General features: G+C 42.5%; 1 pseudogene; it reads right to left on the reverse strand.

Annotated features, from left to right (window-relative positions):
- Positions 1-983: 983 nt before the first annotated feature.
- On the reverse strand, positions 984-3,545 carry LOC119877291 (annotated as a pseudogene).
- Between the last annotated feature and the right edge of the window lie 2,461 nt (positions 3,546-6,006).

The following is a 6,006-nucleotide window of genomic DNA, read 5'->3' on the forward strand; positions in this document are numbered from 1 at the left end:
CTGGTTATAGATTTTTTAGGTCTTTTTTACATCTTACATCAATTTGGTAACATATTCTGGAAATTTCTCAATTTCATCTAAGTTAAATGTTAAATACAATGACATGAAATTAATTAAACTAGCATTTCTTAGATTTTGTGCATATTTACTGCTTATACTTATTTCCTTTTTTATTGCTATTATCATTTATGTGTTCTGTTTTCCTTTTCCTTGGTCATATACGTTAAATCATGGGTTTAACAATATTTTGGATTATTTTCATAGAACACACTTTTCACTGTTTATTCTATTGTATGTTTTCTTTTTCTTTTTTTTTTTTTTTTTTGGAAAAGGTAGACTTTTAATAACTGCTTTTATCACCAGGTTAAGTCATGCAGTTACAAAGTAGTTAGAAATTTTGAAAGGATATTGTTTAAAAAAAAAAAAAAAGCTCATTCTTACATAAATAATATCTAGTACTTCATTGGGACACTACTGTTTAAAAGGCCCTCGTGAAATAACTCCCAAACAAAACACTCAACCCAAGGATGTTTCCAGCCCAGTGGTAATGAAGCTGCGAGCAGAATTCAGGCCTCTCTGGGGACGCCGAGCCAGGCGGAGTCGGGGCCCCTGGCAGGGCTCGGAGCCGCCAGCTAGACTCCAGAGCGGGAGTCCAAGTGGTTTTTTCTGGGACGCTCTACTTGAATTATTGTTCAATTAGACACACAGATCTTCAGAAGAGAACAATTAATTACCATGATAAGGAGGTTACTGCACTCTTTGGACTCTATGTCGTAACTGCGGTTAGTAAATTCTGACAGTCTTAACAAAAATAGCCTCCACCATTGGCAGGTGTGAAGATAACTTAATTCTCCATTGGACTTATTTTTTGCTGGACAACAATACATGACTGACTGATAAGCTATAAATGATACTGTTTTATTATAAAAATACTAGCTTCTTTTCATTTATTATGTTTATAGGCATTCACTGCTGGAGTCAAGGTTAGGCTTGGTAAGTGATTAAAGGCAATTTTATTACAGCAGCATGTACTTACTTTATTCTAAGAGAATAAAATGCATAAAGAGAAACAGCTTTTATCTTTGTTGCAATCTGTAAAACTGAGTTATTTTGCTGATGTAAAATACCAGTAAGTCACTTGAGGACCATGCCACCCTCTGAAAATGCCCCACACCTGCTGCTCAGAGGCGTCAGAGCTACCGCGGGTCTCAGACTCGTCCAGAGCCGAGGCAGTGAGCCACTGGCGGCTGCTGGGCAACAGGTGCATTCCCGGCCCAGGATCTGCCCTGGGGGTCCCACCTTCCCAGAGCAGCCGAGGAGCAAGGCAGCACAGCTGGAGGGAAGAGACCTTCCATTTATTTATTTATTTATTTATTATTTATTTATTTATTTTTTTTATTGGTGTTCAATTTACTAACATACAGAATAACACCCAGTGCCCGTCACCCATTCACTCCCACCCCCCGCCCTCCTCCCCTTCTACCACCCCTAGTTCGTTTCCCAGAGTTAGCAGTCTTTACGTTCTGTCTCCCTTTCTGATATTTCCCACACATTTCTTCTCCCTTCCCTATTTTCCCTTTCACTATTATTTATATTCCCCAAATGAATGAGAACATATAATGTTTGTCCTTCTCTGACTGACTTACTTCACTCAGCATAATACCCTCCAGTTCCATCCACGTTGAAGCAAATGGTGGGTATTTGTCATTTCTAATAGCTGAGTAATATTCCATTGTATACATAAACCACATCTTCTTTATCCATTCATCTTTCGTTGGAGACCTTCCATTTAAAGGCAAAAATACCCAAATGGCTCTGTGGCACAGGTCGTTTCTAGTTCCATATTCGTTGGCCGGTACATGATCCCCTAACCTTAATTTCTTTTTCTCAAAGGGGCGGATTTGGACTGATGTGTTGAGCGTGATGTCCATTTATCTAGTAAGTCGAGAGAGCACACGCGAGAGATTTCTGTGGCTACATGTAAACTTGTGAAGGGTCTGCAGACGAAGGGGGGAAGAGGGCGGTGAAGAGGTCAGCCAGGTGTCTATGTGAAGGTCACCCCAGCTTCATTGTAGACCTTGAAGACCTTCTCAATGGCGTTGACGTAGGCGGCCGTTCTCAGATCCAAGCCCAGGTTGTACTTCATGGCCGTGCGCATGATTTGCCGGGCGGAGTGCTCCATGGTGTAAGCTAGGCCAGAGTGCACGAGGTCCTTCTCGGAGGCCTCCTGTCACGAGGTCCTCCTGTCTTGGAATTCTGCTGTGGGCACAACGGGAATAGTTCCACCATGCTTTCCAAATTTCCTTTCCAAGCTCTCTTGAACAGACATGAGCAAGTGGTAGTTAGAATCCCTTTCATATTTGAAGGTCAAACGGCCATAGCTGACGTGATTCAGATTCTTCAGCCACTCAAAGTAAGACACGGTCACTCCTCCAGCATTCAAGTAGAGGTCTGGAATCACCATGATGTTCCTCTCCAGGAAGATCTTATCGGCCTCTGGGGTTGTTGGTCCATTGGCACCCTCAGCAATGATCTTGGCTTTGACTCTGGGTGCGTTGGACTTGGTCAGCTGCTTCTCGCTGGCAGCGGGGATCAGGATGTCACAATCAGCTTCCAAGATGCTCCCTTCATAGGGCTTTGCCTTGGGGAAGCCCAGGAGTGATCCATGTTGCAATTTGAAGTCTTCCAGTTCCTTTGGGTCAATACCATCTGGATTCCATATGCCCCCATCAGATTCACCAACACCAACACATTTAGCACCAAAAGGATGTAAGTATCTCATAGAGTGCAGGCCCACGTTACCAAATCCCTGAACAACAAACGTTTTATCTCCAAACCCTGGTGTCATTCCTAAAATACTCATGTAAGATGCTTCATTGATGAAATTTTCAATCCCATGGAAGACTCCCCGGCCAGTTGCAGAGATCCGCCCGTGGATCCCACCGTGACTGATGGGCTTACCGGTAACACAGGCATGGGCATTAATATCATAGTGCCCTATGGTGCTGGCGTAGGTGTCAGCAATCCAGGACATCTCCCGCTCACCTGTGCTCATGTCTGGGGCAGGCACATCAATGCCAGGACCAATAAAGCCCTTCTTTGCCAGCTCCATAGTAAACCTCCTTGTAATCTTTTCCAATTCATTATCAGTGTAGTTTTGGGGATTGATCTTAACACCAGCCTTGGCACCCCCAAATGGCACATCAACCACTGCACACTTGTAGGTCATCAGAGAAGCCAGGGCTTTCACTTCGTCCACACTCACACCAGTGCTGTAACGGATACCTCCCTTGCAGGGCGTGCGGTGCTGGCTGTGCTGGGCCCGGTAGCCCTCGATGACCTCCCAGGAGCCGTCGTCGCGGCGGATGGGGAATGACAGGCTGAGCACATGGTTGCAGGGCTTGATGATGCGCAGGATGCCGCGCACCCGGTTCCGCCGCTGCTCCTCGGTCTCGCGCGTCCGCAGGTTCCTTCCACCAGCTTGGTCCTCCGCGATGCTGGCGCCTGCGGTCGAAGAAGCCCTCCACCGTCTTGAAGAAGTTGGGAAAGGAGAAAAAATAAGTGGAAAATATCAGAAAGGGAGACAGAACATGAAAGACTCCTAACTCTGGGAAACGAGAACTAGGGGTGGGGGAAGGTAGGTGGGCGGGGGGTGGGGGTAACTGGGCGGCAGCGGCGGCGGGCGGGGGCCGCGGGCGCAGGGGCTCTTTTTCTATAATTAATTTACGCCATACTGTTTATATTTCTTCTTTCTAATTTGTATCTTTTGTTATTTTTCTAAGCTTTAAACTAGACATCTATTTTATTGTTACCTGTGTTCCTTTTATAACTACAAACATTTAAGTTGAAAATAACATCTTAACTATATACCACAAGATTTGAACAATGTTTTTGTAAAATTTATGTCTAAGTATTTCTAAGTCTTTTTTTTTTTTTTGTACTTTTCTAACTGGAGTTAGATTTGCCAACATGTAGTATAACACCCAGTATTCATTCTGTCAAGTACCCCCGCCTCAGTGCCCATCAACCAGTCACCCCAATCCCCCGCCCAACTCCGCTTCCACTAACCTTGTTCATTTTCCGAGTCAGGAGTCTTTCATATTCCATCACCCGCTCAGATATTTTCCACTCATTTTCTCTCCTTTTCCCGTTAATCCCTTTCAACGATTTTTATATTCCCTGTATGAGTGAAACCATATAATGAGTGTCCTTATCCAACTGACTTACTTCACTCACGCATAATACCATCCACTTCTATACATGTTGAAGCAAACGGTGAGTATTCAACATTTTAATGGCTGAGCAATATTTCATTGTATATATAGACCACATCTTTATTATCCATTTATCCTTCAATGGACAGCGAGGCTCCTTCCACAGTTTTGGCTATTGTTGGACATTGCTGCTATAAACATTGTGGAGCAGGTGTCTCAGGTTTCACTGTATCTGTATCTTTGGGGTAAATCCCCAGTAGTAAAATTGCTAGGTCATAGGGTAGTTCCATTTTTACTCTTTGAGGAATCTTTACACAGTTTTCCAGAGTGACAGTACCAGTTTCATATTCCCACCGACAGTGCAAGAGGGTTCCCCTTTCTCCACATCCTCTCCAAACATTTGTTTCCTGTCTTGTTAATGTTCACCATTCTCACTGATGTGAGGTGGCATCTCATTGTGGTATTGATTTTATTTTCCTGATGGCAAGTGATAAGGAGCATTTTTGCATGTGCTTGTTGGCCATGTGTATATCTTCCTCTGTGAAATTTGTGTTCATGCTTTTGCCCATTTCATGATTGGATTGTTTGTTTCTTTGCTGTTGAGTTTAGTAAGTTCTTTATAGTTCTTGGATTCTAGCCCTTTATCTGATGTGTCATTGGAAATATCTTCTCCCATTCTTTCAGTTGTCTTTTAGTTTTGTTGACTGTTTCTTTTGCTATTCAGAAGCTTTTTATCTTGATGAAGTCCCAATAATTCATTTTGCTGTGTTTCCCTTGCCTTCATAGATGTATCTTGCACGAAGTTACTGTGGCCAAGTTCAAAAAGGGTGTTGCCTATGTTCTCCTCTAGTATTTTGATGGATTCTTTTCTCACATTTTGATCTTTCATTCATTTTGAGTTTATCTTTGTGTATGGTGTAAGAGAATGGTCCAGTTTCATTCTTCTGCACGTAGCCATCCAATTTCCCAGCACCAATTATTGGAGAGACTGTCCTTTAACCAGTGGATACTCTTTCCTGCTTTGTTGAATATTGGTTGATTAAAGAGGTGAGGGCTCATTTCTGGTTCTCCATTCTGTTCCATTGATCTATGTGTCTGCTTTTGTGCCAATACCACACTGTTTCAATGATCAGAGTTTCATAGTACAAATTGAAATCCAGCATTGTGAAGCCCCCAGCTCTGGTTTTCTTTTTCAGTGTTCCCCTGGCTATTTGGGTCTTTTCTGATTCCACAAAAATCTTAAGATGATGTGTTCCAACTCTCTGAAGAAAGTCCATGGTGTTTTGATAGAGATCGTATTGAACATGAAAATTGCCCTGGGTAGCATACACATTTTCCCAATATTAATTCTTCCAATCCATGAGCATGGAATATTTTTTCCATCTCTTTGTGTCTTCCTCAATTTCTTTCAGAAGTGCTTATAGTTTTTAGGGTATAGATCCTTTACCTCTTTGCTTAGGTTTATTCCTAGGTATCTTATGCTTTTGGGTGCAATTGTAAGTGGGATTGATTTCATTCCTTAATTTCTTTTTCTTCAGTCTCATTGTTACTGTATAGAAAAGCCACTGATTTCTGGGCATTGATTTTGTATGTTGTCACACTACCAAATTGCTGTATGAGTTCTAGCAATCTTGGGGTGGAGTCTTTTGGGTTTTCTATGTACAGTATCATGTCATCTGTGAAGATGGAGACTTTGCCTTCTTTTTGCCATTTTGAATGCCTTTTATTTCTTTTTGTTGCCTGATTGCTGAGGCTAGGGCTTCTAGTATTGTGTTGAATAGCAGTGTTCAGA

This window comes from Canis lupus, chromosome 19 (assembly GCF_011100685.1).
Source record: "Canis lupus familiaris isolate Mischka breed German Shepherd chromosome 19, alternate assembly UU_Cfam_GSD_1.0, whole genome shotgun sequence".
Lineage (NCBI taxonomy): Eukaryota > Metazoa > Chordata > Mammalia > Carnivora > Canidae > Canis > Canis lupus.